This window comes from Macaca fascicularis, chromosome 6, assembly GCF_037993035.2.
Source record: "Macaca fascicularis isolate 582-1 chromosome 6, T2T-MFA8v1.1".
NCBI lineage: Eukaryota > Metazoa > Chordata > Mammalia > Primates > Cercopithecidae > Macaca > Macaca fascicularis.
Genome location: NC_088380.1, coordinates 100,056,402 through 100,071,049, shown reverse-complemented (window position 1 = coordinate 100,071,049; position 14,648 = coordinate 100,056,402). Strand labels below are relative to the sequence as shown.

Sequence of the window (14,648 nt, the reverse complement as noted above, 5' to 3'; positions counted from 1 at the left end):
AGACATAAAGAACAGCCCCCAGTACTGCTAAGATCCCTGCAGTACTGGGACCTTCCTCTTTGGTAAATGTGCGAGTTGTAAGACATAAAGAACAGCCTTCCTATCATTTAAATAGGTTTTTTTTGTTTTGTTTTGTTTTTTTAACTTTAAGTGCAGGGGTACATATACAGGTTTCTTCATAGGTAAACTTGTATCATGGGGTTTTGTTGTACAGATTATTTCATCACCCAGGTATTAAGTCTAGAACCCATTAATTATTTTTCCTGATCCTTTCCTGCCTCCCACCCAGCACCCTCCAAAAGGCCCCAGTATATATTGTTGCCCTCTATGTGTCCATATGTTCTCATCATTTTGCTCCCATTTATAAGTGAGAACATGCAATACTTGGTTTTCTGCTCCTGTGTGAGTTTGCTAAGGATAATGGTTTCCAGCTCCATCCATGTCACTGTGAAATACATTCTTAAATCTCAACACACACCACATGCCATCATCAATACCCACACGACAAATTATGCTTAGTGATTGATTTAACTTGACATTAAGTGCTCTAACTACTTTCTTTCCACTTGTTCTTTCTTGGTTTGTTTCATTGTGTTCTATACCTATTAATTCAATGTGTAAAAGCTTGATCAACATGGTGAAATCCCATCTCTACTAAAAGTATGAAAAAATTAGCCAGGCATGGTGGCGCATGTCTGTAATCCCAGCCACTTGGGAGGTTGAGGCAGGATAATTGTTTGAACCTGGGAGGTGGAGGTTGCAGTGAGCCGAGATTGCACCATTGCACTCCACGCTGGGCAACAAGAGTGAAACTACATCTCAAAAAAAAAAAAAAAAAAAAAAAAAAGGCTTGATCAGATGTTCGTGAAAATTTACCCCTGTCTTTAAGAATCACCAAGTTCCCCTTAATTAGGAGGCTGTGTACTTGGGTAAACTGAAGTGGCCTGAGGGAGAAGGGGAGTGTTAAGGACTAAATGTTTGTGTCCCTCCCAAAATTCCTATGTTGAAGCCCCAGTGCCATGGTGTCTAGAGATGGGGCCTCTGGAAGGTAATTCAGTTTAGATAAGGGCATGAGGGTTGGGCTGTCATGATGGAATTAGTACCTTTATAATAAGAGACAAGGGAGCCTGTGGTCTCTCTCTCCCTCTGCCATGTGAGGGCACAGCAAGAAGAAGGATAATTTCTTTATTATACAAATTTAATAGTTACATCAGCTAAATGTAAAATGTAGTGAGATGGTTTCATATAAATCTCACCTGAGAAAAAAACGTTCTAATGTTCCTGTTCTGAAGATTACTTTGGCATAGGTAGTCCAGTTATCCAGTAGTCAAAGTGTACTGTTCCTTACAGAAATGATAAAACAGATTAAACAAGTTAGTTCATCTTATGTTGAGGCTGGATGCTTTATAAAGAAAAGAGGTTTATTTGGCTTACGGTTCTGCAGGCTGTACAGGAAGCATGGCACCAGCATCTGCTTCTGATGAGGGCATCAGGCTGCTTCCACTCATGGTGGAAGGAGAAGAGAAGCCAGTGTGTGCAGTATCACATGGCAAGAGAGGAAGCCTGAAAGGGAGAAGGAAGGTGTCAGACCCTTTAACAACCAGTTCTTTCAGGAACTAATAGAGGGAGAACTCACAAACTCCCTCCCTACATCAGGAAGGGCACTAATCTATTCATGAGGGATCCGCCCCCACGACCCAAGCGCCCCCACAATTTCAACATGAAGTTTGGGTGTATCAGAGATCCAAATGACAGCACAGAATTCACATGCAAATAAATACAACCAGCACAAACAATAAAACAAAATCCACAAAGAAAAACGCGTATCCCCCTAATAATCAAAGAAACACAATTAAAGCAAATAAATGGTAATACCAAATATACATAAAATTGCAGAGAACGTTATACAGTCATACCATATACACTTTAGAAAGCATATGTCAATAAATAGCAGGAACCATAAAGATGTTCGTAATCTTAACCATTATAACTTTTCTGAGAATTTATTCATGAAAAAGTAATTCGACTGAATAATAAAATAAAAAGTTATATATGTTAAGATGTCAATACAATGTTATTTATGATATACATTTATATTTTTATAATATACTTTAATAAGTTGAAGGCTAAGTTGCCAGTAGCAGTCAGCAAATTGGGATAGATACTATGAAATATTAATCAGTCATTTAAAGAAGCAATTGTTAATAAGACTAAAAACATGGATAATTTTAATGTCAAGACAATGTTACATAAAAAAACATAATATATAATATTTTGATTATAAATACTATAAAATCTATATGCATGAAAAGAATTAGAAACTATTATGCAAAAATATATATCATATTGAGAAGATACAATTATTAATTTTTAAATGTTTGCTTATATTATTGACATTTATTAAAAATCATGGGAATTTAGGACTCAAAGCTTTGTAAATATAATCTAAATACAAGGAGAAAAAAATGAACAACTTCACAAAATACAACCAATTTCAATCATTGAGCTTGATGGTTATTACTTTCCTTTTGTTTGTTTCCAAAAATTCACTGAATATTCTTACGACACAAATTCTTATGACACGGCAAAAGTTTTCAACTACAGAGACTAACTTCCTAAAACCCTGCCCTAAATGCTATAGCTACTAATTACTCAACTCCAGCAGCCCATTATGGTAAGGATGGCTCCAAAGTTGTTTTCCTCACTGAAATATCTGCTTTAAGCATTGTTTTTTATTTACACACAGAGGGATTTGGGAGCCCAGGCCCAGAACCCAAGCCCCTTAGGGTTATGAAGAAGTACCTCTTAGTTCAGAAGGAAGATTATAAATTCCAACTGTTCTACTCCTTTTCGATATTTGCTTTTGTTGCCTAGAGGAAAGAAGAGGAATGTGTGTTTTCACTTAATATTTATGATTTTTCATCATATGTTGTTTAGAGCAATATGTTTAGAATAGGGGTACTAAAAAACACTGAAGATAGACTTCCTTGGTTTTCAAATAGAATGCAGATAATCCCACAAAATATTATTTGACCTTTTCCTCTACATTTTTATTCTCAGGCTCAGAGTCCAAAATTGTGGTTTCCAACCCTGAAAAAATAATCCCGGAACAGCTGGCCCATAGTGAAACCAGACCATCCTGACCTAGGGAGTGGTTGCCCAGGAAGAAAAAGAGGTATCAAGCAGACCGTGGACATTCACTCTAGAGCTGAAACATGAGCATGATGCCCAGACAATGTTCGCTTCTCCAAAGGCAAGAAGGCACAGACACCAATTAGAGAAATAAGATGAAGTTCTAGTTCCCCTTAGACTGTTTTCAACACAGATGCTTAAACCGAGCGGATTTAATGTGACAAACTCCCAAGGGAAAAAATTATTTTATTTAAATTTTGGTTTGCAAGGAAATGAGACAGTGTTTCATTCACCTTAAAGGGATCATTTAACCCATGAAATAAACATGCAGGCACATGCCCAGGGAATAAAGCAATCTGGCAGTAAGCTTAAAAACAGTACTTCCAAAAAGCATTACCTCTCTGCCTCTTTCCTCCACATGGCTCCAAATCTTCCCCTTTTGCTCAGTGAAACTCAATACTTTGAAAACTCTATTTCTTCTTTTCCATATTTTTCTTTAGTTTGAGATGAATGAGAATGGCTTTTATTCTCTTGGCTTGGTAAATTAGTTGGCAGTTTGTGGAAGTAGAACAAAAGCTGAACTAGAAATCTGAAAAACTGGTTTCAAGTCCCTACTTAGTCACAAATTAACTACATAATTATTGACAAGCCAGTTACCTCTCTAGACATCTATTTCCTCATCTGTAAGACAAGAGGGGTGATCGCTAGGATACCATGAAAGCTCAAAATGTCTGTAACTAATAGGAAAACATATAGATGATGCCAAGAAACCCTAGTGGGAGGGTGTATATCTTTAAAAGCAGATGAAAAGTATTATAGAGCTGGTAAAGCCTTACATTTCATCTTTACCTGGCTTGATTTCTCAGAACTGAATCATTTCATGGGATGCAATTCTCTGAGAACTAAGAGACATATAGATCAAAACAAAGCTCTAAAAATAAAAGACGAACCTATATTAGAAGAGGTGACTGTGAGCCAAGGAACAAATTCCGGCAGCAGGAATTTCAAACATTCTTTAAGACCAAAGCAAACAAGTAGGAAGGAAAAATTTAGATGCCCATTTTAGTGCAGCTTTTCTTCCTGACAGACCACTTCCTGGGGATATGCTTTCATTTCACCAGCTCTGCAGCCTAAAGAAAAAGGTATCCTGGGCCAATTAATTTTCTAAGTCTCCACTGGTTTATTCACCATGTAAGAGCTAAATCATGATTAAGTTAGGAATGAGGAATATGCAAACAAGACACAGAAAAGTAAGAATAAGTATAACCCATAAATAATTCCAAAATCACACACTATGAAATAGTTTCAATCTCTTCCTTATTCACCAAACTTTTCCTATCTAGAGATGATAGCAAGTCACTAAATTTTCTGGTTTAACCTTTGTCCTTCTTTCTTCCCCATCTCAGAGCCAAGGTACTGCAAGGTAAAATATGCCGTCTCATTCGTCATTTTGTATAGTAGTCAGATTCCTTTGTGGGAAGCAATGGAAACTACCCATCTGTACCAGCCAGCCCAGGCTGCCATCACAAAATACCAAAGACTGGGTGCCTTAAACAACAGCAATTTATTTTCTCATTGGCTGGAAGTCTGAGATAAGGGTACCAGCATAATTGGTTTCTGGTGAGGGCTCTCTTCAGCTTGTAGTGGCCACCTTCTCACTGTGTCTTTACATGGCAGAGAGAAACCAATAAGTTTTCGGGTGTCTCTTCTTGTAAGGGCACTAATTCCATTATGAAGGTCCAAACCTCATGACCTCATCTAAACCTAATTACCTCCCAAGGTCCCTAACTCCAAATACCACCACACTAGGGGGTTAGAGCTTCAACATACGTATTTTGAAGGAACACTATCCAGTCAATAGCATCAGTTAACCTACAAAAGAAATGGGCTTGTTAAAGGATATTGAATCACTTACAGAAACAAAGAGAAGTCTAGAGAAGCAATAGGGAAGTTCAGGGAGTCGAGGTAGCAGGTGCCAACAGGTAGCTCTTTCATGGTGTTCACTAGAAAGAATTAGTTTCAGTAAAATTTTCAGTCTGAGAGTCTCTTGATGTAAAATTCAAACAACTCTCAGGGAATGTGATTAGCCTAGCCTGGGTCATGAAGCCAGGAACCTTGATGAATAGTTTCAGGGCACACCATAGAATGGGGGCAGGGGTGGGAGGATGATGGGCGAATACTACTCTAAAGAAGAGAGATATGAATACAAGGTGGCCAAAAACCAATAAACACCCAGTGTTCTCTATCAAGCAAGAACTTTAGAACAGGGTCCTCAACCTCTGGGCAAAGAACCAGTAGTGGTCCATGGCCTGTTAGGAACCGAAGGTGAGCAGTAGGCATTTTATATATATATGTAAGGTGAGCAGAATGAGCACTACCTCCTGAGCTCCGCCTCCTGTCAGATCAGTGGCAGCATTAGATTCTCACAGGAGGAGAAACCCTATTGTGAACTGTGCAGGCGAGGGATCTAGGTTGTGGGCTCCTTATGAGAATCTAACTAATGCCTGATGACCTGAAGTGGAACAGTTTCATTCCGAAGCTGTCCCCACCCCCACTGCCATCCATCTGTGGAAAAACTGTCTTCCAGGAAACTGGTCTTTGGTGCCAAAAAGGTTGGGGACTGTTGCTGTAGAAGACAGATCTTCTAAAGTTGGGTTTCAATGCCAACTCAGTCACTCATTAGCTGGTCTTTTGGGCAAATGTATCAGACTTTCTGATTATTTTCTATTTGCAAATGTTATTGCATTTTCAAATAGAAAAAGTGATATCAACCTAATAACAATCCTATGTTGACTAAATAAGTTATAGAGCACCTACTGTATCCTAAGTGCTCAATACAAGTCAGTCACCTCTCTTCTCCCTCTTAAACATGCCACAACAGCTACTGATTCACCATATAAGTCTATACACACAGAATTTTCTTTAAAAATATGAAATAAAACACAACTTGTATTTTGTGTACATATCATACTGTTACCAGTGTTGTATATGTAAAGCAATTATCTGGCATCAAAGGGATAACAGACTTTGAGTCAGACTTAAATGAAAAACTTTTGGTAAGTGCTACTGGACTAAGATAGGAAAGTCAAGTTTTAACATTAGAGGCCTGTGGAATAAACAATCTCAACGACAATACTGCTCATCATTTCTGAGAGCCACAAATAAGCCCTCTGTTTGCTAAACACAAGTGGTCATGTTCCCATGAAGCCCTCTTGCCACAGGGCTTGAATTTGGGATTTTGACTAGAATCTCTTGTCTTTGAACCTGTTGAAATTATATGTGTGCACACACACAGGTTGAAAACCACTGCCTTAGCCAAAGAGAGCAGATAAAGCCCTATAAACCACTCTAAACCAAGAGCCACTCTCAACATTCTCTTTCCTTTGAGATTGACTCACTATCCCTCATCCTACAGTGTGTCCTACTTAACACCCACAACAAAAGTAGCAGCAAATGCATAACACATCAGAAAGTACACAGCTATGCCAGGGATATTGCTGATCTTGTCAAATTATTTTAACAGTGAACCTTTTTTTCTATGGAAATTCTCCCTGAAACTCAATATGTAAAACAGATTTTAAAGAGACAAATGGGTTTCATGGGCAGTTTACATCTTAGTTGATTTAAGGAAAATGCTTCTCATTTTTTGCAGAAAGGCTGAAGCACCTGTAAGAGCTCCTAGAGTCACTTAGAAGACCATTTAAGTCGTGAAGACACTGGTGAGTAGCTCTCCTGCAAATTCATGTTCTCCAACCACAACTGCTGCTAACCTTTGGCTGGCTTCCTTCCTCCTCCCCACAGTGGCTGTTTCAAAATTGTTTGTTCAAGTCCTACCTGTTCTTCAACCCCTTACTCCCTGAAGAGTATATGGACTCCACAACCACGAGGGTCAGGCCTTAACAACATAATTACCAAGGCTTCTTTCCTCCCTCCTCAAGCTATAATGGTCTATACCCCACCCATTCATAGCTCCTTTTCTATTGTTTTAGTGTTTTCCCAACACCAGGCATTCAAATATTACCTTCATGACTTTTGCCACATCTGTAGTATTATATTTTTTATCAATTTAAGCTTTCTTTTCTAATCAATATTAGTTTTCTTTATATCAATTTAATTTGCAATAAAACCTTTCATTGGAAAATTTTAAACATATATAAAAGTAGAGAGTAATATAAATTATGTACCCACATACCAGTCAGCATCAACAATGACCCATGACCAGCTTCAACTTATAAACAATCGTATCTTCATTTAGACCCACTCACTTGCCCCACTTCCAAATATTTTGAATCAAGTCCCAGTCATAGCATTGCATCAATAAATATTTCATTATGTATCTCTGAAAGATAATGGCTTTTTAAACCATTCTTTAAAAAAAAACTTGCAGATAAGGAAAAAGGAAAGAAACAAAAGTAAGGACCATAATCCCCAGAGTAAAACAGCATCCAAAGTGAGAGGAAAAACCAGAAAGGTGAGAGACAGGCAAAGAAAAGTAGGTCTAGGCTGGTCAGGAAAGTCTCCAAAGATTGAGAACAATAGGCCTGGTGCCAGGAAAACTTTGGGTACAGGTGAGGGCTGGTCCATGAAGCACTGGTAGGCCTTTGGGGAAAATGGCAGTGCCATTGGTGGGTGGGAAGGATGCCTAGGAATAGGGATGGAAAAAAGGGAAGCAGAGGAACTGATTCAGGCCTGGGGACTGATATAGGAGTGCTAGACAAGTGATTCTACAATCAGAAAAATACCAAAAAGAACTGAAAGGGACTGGAGACAGAGAGAAGGTAATGGTGGTGGTAACTAGGAGAATGATGTGGCTGGGAAAGCATAGAGCTGGGACCTGAGACTCAAATGGGGTGCTGGTTTGGGGAAGGGTTTATCGTTAGGAAATGTAGGGTGAAGTGGGCTTGAGAAGGGACACTGGGGGGATTGAGGGAAGGGTGGGTACAAAAGGATGAATGCTGTATATTGGTGGGGGCTGAGGAGAGGCCCACAGCATGTGACTGTCTACCCTAAATGGGTCGTGATCTTGGCCTAAGGCAAAGCACCTCTGCGTACCACCAATGAACTCCTGCCTGGGAATCCAGTGCCCCTTAGTCCTCACTCTACTCATCTCTCTGTAGCATTTCACTTTCTTGCTCACCACCTTCTTCCTTTGCACTTTTGATTTCCATCACACTGTAGAGTTCTCAGTCTTTGGATTCTCCTTATATCCCCCTACCGCCCCCACCCCCCGCCACCCTGCAACTTGTTCTCCTTAGTCCTTGGGTGAGTATTCCTCCTCTTCCACCTGCCCTTCTGGGGCAGATGTTCCTAGGGTTACATACTTCCTGTTTAGCCTTGTCTATTGCCACATCTATAGAGTGGTTATGAAATTTATATCTCTAGTCCAACCTGCTATTTTGAACCTAAAACCCAAATTTCTGTCTATTGTACAATTGTCTCCACACTGATGTGCTGCAGATATTTTCAATTCAACGTATTCAAAAACAAAAACTCCATTTTTTTTTCCATCCCACAGATCTAGTCCTCCCATTTTCCTTGCCTTGGCCACAACATCGCCAATCAACCAGCTGCTGAATGAGAAAACGTGGAATCAGTTTTGATTCCTCCCTCTCCTTCACTCACTAACGTAGGCATGTTTGTGGCCACCCAGCATCCTGTGAAGATGCACTCTATGTTTGAAAAATTTCTCATACCGTGAATCCTGTCCCTCTAATATGTGGGTACTATAGCCTAACCAAATTAATACATAAAATCATCACAGATAGTGACTCTGACAAAGGAAAATAATATGGGCCCTTGTCCTTGATTAATAAATGTCTAGTTAGGAAGATGCTTGCATAAATAAATAACTATAAATCAAGTTATAAGCCTTGTGGTAGGTTCCATAGCAGCTATAAACAAGGGGCTTTGGAAATCCAGAGGAAGGAATAATTACTTGACTAGGGATAGTGAGATTAATATTTAAATCACTAACTTTAAGAGAAGTATATTACCCTTCATAATGCTGGTGGGCCTCATCCAATCATTTGAGGGCTTTAATAGAATAAAGGCTGACCTTCCCTAAGGAAGAGAGAATTATGTCTCCAGACTGTCTTCAGACTTAAGCTTCAACCTCAACACTTCCCTGGTTCTTTAATCTGCAAGAATTTTTTATTATATTTTATTTTTTATAGAGACAGGGTCTTGCTTTGTTGCCCAAGCTAGTCTCAAAATCCTGGCTTCAAGCGATCCTCTCACATCACCCACCCAAAGTGCTGAGATTACAGGTGTGAACCATCATGCCTGGCTTACATAATTTGGATTTGCCAATCTCCACATCTACATGAGCCAAATCCTTAAAATAAATCAAGATAGATAGACTGGGTGTGTGGTGGCTCATGCCTGTAATCCCAGTGCATTGGGAAGTCAAGGCAGGAGGATTGCTTTAGGCCTGGAGTTCAAGACCAGCCTAGGCAACACAGCAAGACCTCCCTCTCTACCAAAAAAAAAAAAAAGTTTTTAATTACCCGGATGTAGTGGCACACACCTGTAGGACTAGTTATTCTGAAGGCTGAGGTGGAAGGATCACTTGAGCCCAGGAGTTAAGGCTACCATGAGCTATGATTGCACCGCTGCACTCCAGCCTGGGTGACAGAGCAAGACCCTGTCTCTTTTTTTTTTTTTTTTGGAACGGAGTCTCGCTTTGTCGCCCAGGCTGGAGTGCAGTGGCTGGATCTCAGCTCACTGCAAGCTCCGCCTCCCGGGTTCACGCCATTCTCCTGCCTCAGCCTCCCAAGTAGCTGGGACTACAGGCGCCCGCCATCTCGCCCGGCTAGTTTTTTTGTATTTTTTAGTAGAGACGGGGTTTCACCATGTTAGCCTGGATGGTCTCGATCTCCTGACCTCATGATCCGCCCGTCTCGGCCTCCCAAAGTGCTGGGATTACAGGCTTGAGCCACCGCGCCCGGCTGACCTTGTCTCTTAAAAAATTTTTTTAATTAAAAAAAGATAGATAGAAAGATAGATACACACATACTATTGGAGTATGTGTAAGTATGCATACACACACACACACACACACACACGCACGCTTTCCAGTTTCCACAATCACGAGCCAGTTTCTTAAGTCTTAAATTCTTAAAATACACATATATGTGTGTATATATGTGTAATATAAACATATTTTATATGCATACACACATATATGTATATATACACACACCTGTCTTCCTGTGTGTATATATATATATACACATACACAAATGTATACATATATATACAGCTCTTTGTTTACTTGTATACATATATGAAGACAGAATCAATAGGATGTGTGTGTATGTGTATACATAATGTATACATCTGTATATACACATACACATACACACATATATACATCTGGATATACACATACACATATATATATACACATCTGCATATACACATACACACACATATATCCTGTTGATTTTTGTCTTCATGTATGTACACATGTAAACCAAGAGTCATGTGTAAAACTGTATACATTGGTGTATGCATATATGTATATATACACACAGGAAGATAGGTGTGTCTATATACACATATATATGTTTCTATATTATATATTATACATATACACACATATGTGTATATATTTAAGTTAAATATATGCATATATATTTACATACAGTTATATATACATATGTATATACGTATGCAAATTAATATACATATATGTTTAATTATATATATACAAACATAATTAAAAATTAGCTGGGTGTGGTGTATACATACACATATTATACACACACACACACACACATAATCCTATTGCTTATGTTTCTCTGAAGAACCCTGACTAATACAAGGTTCCTTACTAGTCCAGTGTTCCCATAGCAGATGCTCAGTAACTGCTCCATGAATGGACGGAGCTGGAAGGGAATATTGAGAAGGAGAAGTTGAAAAATGCTGAAAAATGTGAGGCAGTGGGGCACAGGGACCAGGAGTCAGGGTAAGGCTCTAGGGGGATGGAGCATGATTCTGAAGGTGAGACCTCAGGAATCCCACCTCTTATTCAGTTTTCCTGGACAAGGCCCAAGACAGACACTGTTCATTCAGTATTAGGGGTAATACATAAGGCCAGAGGTTCTTTTGGCTAGATCTCTAAGAGACAAGGGTTCAGACGGGGTAATGGTGAAGGAACTCCCAAGCAGTGAGTCAGGGCCAGGAAATGCTGCTGCCTGACTAAAATGATGACAGGATCGTTATCAAGAGGTGTCTAGATGTGCATGTAAGTTATGAAGTGTAGGCCAGCCATGACCCTCTGCCCCTCCCACCTGTGCCACCTACATCTTCCCTCACACTCTCCCTGACACCTTTATTTCCAGAGATGCTCCTTACCTCTGGTTGCCTTTCCTCAGCTAGAGTGGCCTGTCAGCTGCTGTGGGTTCCCGGCATTGCCCAGCCAGGGCTGCATTTAAAAGCCATTTCACTCTCTAGTCTGTGCAAATACAGGAACTGTGTAAGCAAGTTTTTTTTTTTTTTTTTTTTTTAAGGGAAAACTATAAAATGTGGACAGTAAATTACATTGCTGTTTTCCCCTCCCAGTGCAAAATGGCAGGCTGTTAAGTGGTTTGGAGCTAAGTCAGTGTTTCAGATTAAAGGGAGTCAAATGTAAACCTCACATTACTTCAAGAGCATGAAAAAGATCTAGCCTTAAATAGTCCCTATAACTGACAGAGGGAAAGGAGGCTGACTGTCAGTTATTACTGCTAATTTTGTATTTGCAGATAGATGGAAGGTCTCTGGATCATTTTAAGTACAGGTATGCCCATTTTAAACTAGGCCAATTTAGGAAAATCTAGTCTAGCACACCAGATACTTTAGTAACTGATTCTTCACATTTCAAAGAATTCTTCACTTTGAAAGCAATTAAAACCATCTCTATGATTAGTAATGGTTTAAAAGTCTGCCACAAATGTGTTCCTAATGATCCATCAGAAAAGTATTTCCCTTACTGAAGGGCCCTGGTAATTATTAAGAGACTATAATGAGCCATATCCACATTGCATTATTTAAAACCCGTATTTACTGGAAGACTATATTGGGCAAAGGATTTCCTACACGTATAAAATTGGCCCCACTGTCAGATTAAACTGTAAAAGGAAAATAAAAAGAAAATAAAGAATATAATCTTAAGAACAAGATTGCTTGAAATCCAAATATAATACCCCTATTACCTATTTTTACATGGCATTAACTTTAAACAAAGGATTGGGGCCGGGCGCGGTGGCTCAAGCCTGTAATCCCAGCACTTTGGGAGGCTGAGGCGGGCGGATCACAAGGTCAGGAGATCGAGACCACAGTGAAACCCCGTCTCTACTAAAAATACAAAAAAAATTAGCCGGGCGCGGTGGCGGGCGCCTGTAGTCCCAGCTACTCAGGAGGCTGAGGCAGGAGAATGGCGGGAACCCGGGAGGCGGAGCTTGCAGTGAGCCGAGATCGCGCCACTGCACTCCAGCCTGGGCAACAGCGTGAGACTCCGTCTCAAAAAAAAAAAAAAAAACAAAACAAAAAAAAAAACAAAAAAAAAAAACAAAAAAAAAACAAAGGATTGCGTAGCTGACATTTTAGGAGCTTGAATATAAGTTTGTTTATTCCACAGGTGTAGTTTTATTGCTTACTGTATGTAAAGCACTGTGTTAGCCCCTAAAGTAGGTAGAAAATGAAGATGATGCTTTCCCTCCAAGACAATTGGAGAAATAAGGCATAAATATGAGTCACTTAAGAAATAAGAGGGCGGGGTGCAGTGACTTCATGCCTGTAATTCCAGCACTTTGGGAGGCTGAGGTTGGAGGATCAATTGAAGCCAGGAGTTTGGGACCAGTCTGGGCAACACAGTAAGAAAAAGAATTTTTATTAACTAGCCTGGCATAGTGGTGCATGCCTGTAGTCATAGCTATTAGGGAGGCTGAGGGGGAGGCTTGCTTGAGCCAGGAGTTCAAGATTGCAGTGAGGTATGATCACACCACTGTACTCCAGCCTAGGCGATAGAGTGAGATCTTGTCACTAAAAAAAATTAAAATTTTTAAAAATTTAAAAAAACAGGTAAGATCAGAAATTATATAATTAAGTGCCACATTGAAAGAGATATGAAACCTGATCTAGCTGAGAAACAGATAAGAGAAAGACAGGCAAGAATTTGCACTCAAACTGGCTTAAAACCAGCTAGAGAAAGGACCTAAAAATGGGAAGAAATAGGCAGAGAGTACAGAGGCATTAAAAAAAAAAACAGAAGTCATTAGAGAAACCATCATCAAATAGCAAGCCGTGGGAATGAATGGAACAGTATAGAGTCAACGGGGAAAAGAGAGTCAGAAATCATAAGAGATAAGAGATCAAACCCTGTCATAGCAAAAGGGATGCAGGCTGTCTATCAGAGCCCTATTGTTCAGGCTGACCCTGTCAGCAAGATTCACACTAAAAGGGTATACTACAACTTTTCTGTCTCCAAAGTACTGGCTTGCAAGTGACACTTAAACCTCTTTTAATAATAGACCTAGTTTGAAACTCACAGAACAGTTTTTCATCTTCTCTCTTCATTAACCTGCCTGTACGAGCAGTTTTCTGTCATAAAATGCTTAACAAAGCTTTCACAGGAATGGGAGTGTTCTAGTCTGTTATCTTCCTCATTACACTCTTAGGAGGTGCTCTCTCTGCCCCTGTAATATATTTCCTTAATACAGTCCCTGACTCCACTGAATTCCCCTTCAATTGCTGGAAACTTTGTTCATGATCATACCAGGGACAATACGTGCTCTTTCATAGTCATAGTAAGGGGACAGGCTTGAAAAGGATCTGCAGGTTAATTGCCCTAGAATTAAACCTTTAAGGCCCAAAGAGAATTCACACTCTGGCAACAAGATGAGGGGTTAAACCAGGGTTTAACAGATCCATGTCTACAGGGTGGAGGACTACCCACTTTGTATACCAAATATGCTATTTATATTTCTAGATTGTGGTATCTTTTAGTTGCACAGTGCTTTACAATTTAAAAAATATTCTATCACTTACCTTATCTCATGTTCTAAATGTTTTAAAATAAAAGATGCTTCAAAACTAGAAAATATTAATTTGCCTTACTGTGTTGTAATATATACACAGTATAGAGAATAAGTTTTAAACATACAGCTCAATTAATTTCTACATATATACATATAAATACACACACACACACACACACACACACACCCCATTAACCACCACAGGATATAAAGAATTTCCAGGACCCCAAAAGGCTCTCTTGAGTACCTCCCCCAGTAAGTTTTTTCTTCACAACATTAAAGCTTTTTAAAATAAAAATTTAAAAATTGTTAATCCAAACATTTCACTGATATTTAGGAAAGCTGATTTGACTCATTAACCTACTTTCAAAGTTTTAAGAAATAGTGATGAAAAAAAAAAGCCAAAAACTTATCTGTGTTAATAGTTTACACCAAAAAGAAATGTACTATCCCTCTCACTAAACCCTAACCTTTTGAACTGACTCATCAGGGACT

At 39.3% G+C, this 14,648-nt stretch overlaps 1 long non-coding RNA gene across 1 annotated transcript in view; it reads right to left on the bottom strand.

The window, feature by feature from the left end:
- Positions 1 to 2,896, bottom strand: part of LOC123574006 (uncharacterized) — a 127,446-nt gene extending 124,550 nt beyond the window's left edge. Inside the window, exons 1-2 of the long non-coding RNA XR_010587502.2 lie at positions 1,435 to 2,896; positions 1,257 to 1,343 (exon numbers count right to left, since the gene is read on the bottom strand). This is a non-coding gene — a long non-coding RNA (uncharacterized lncRNA). The remainder of the gene's footprint in view (positions 1 to 1,256; positions 1,344 to 1,434) is intronic.
- Positions 2,897 to 14,648: the final 11,752 nt, after the last annotated feature.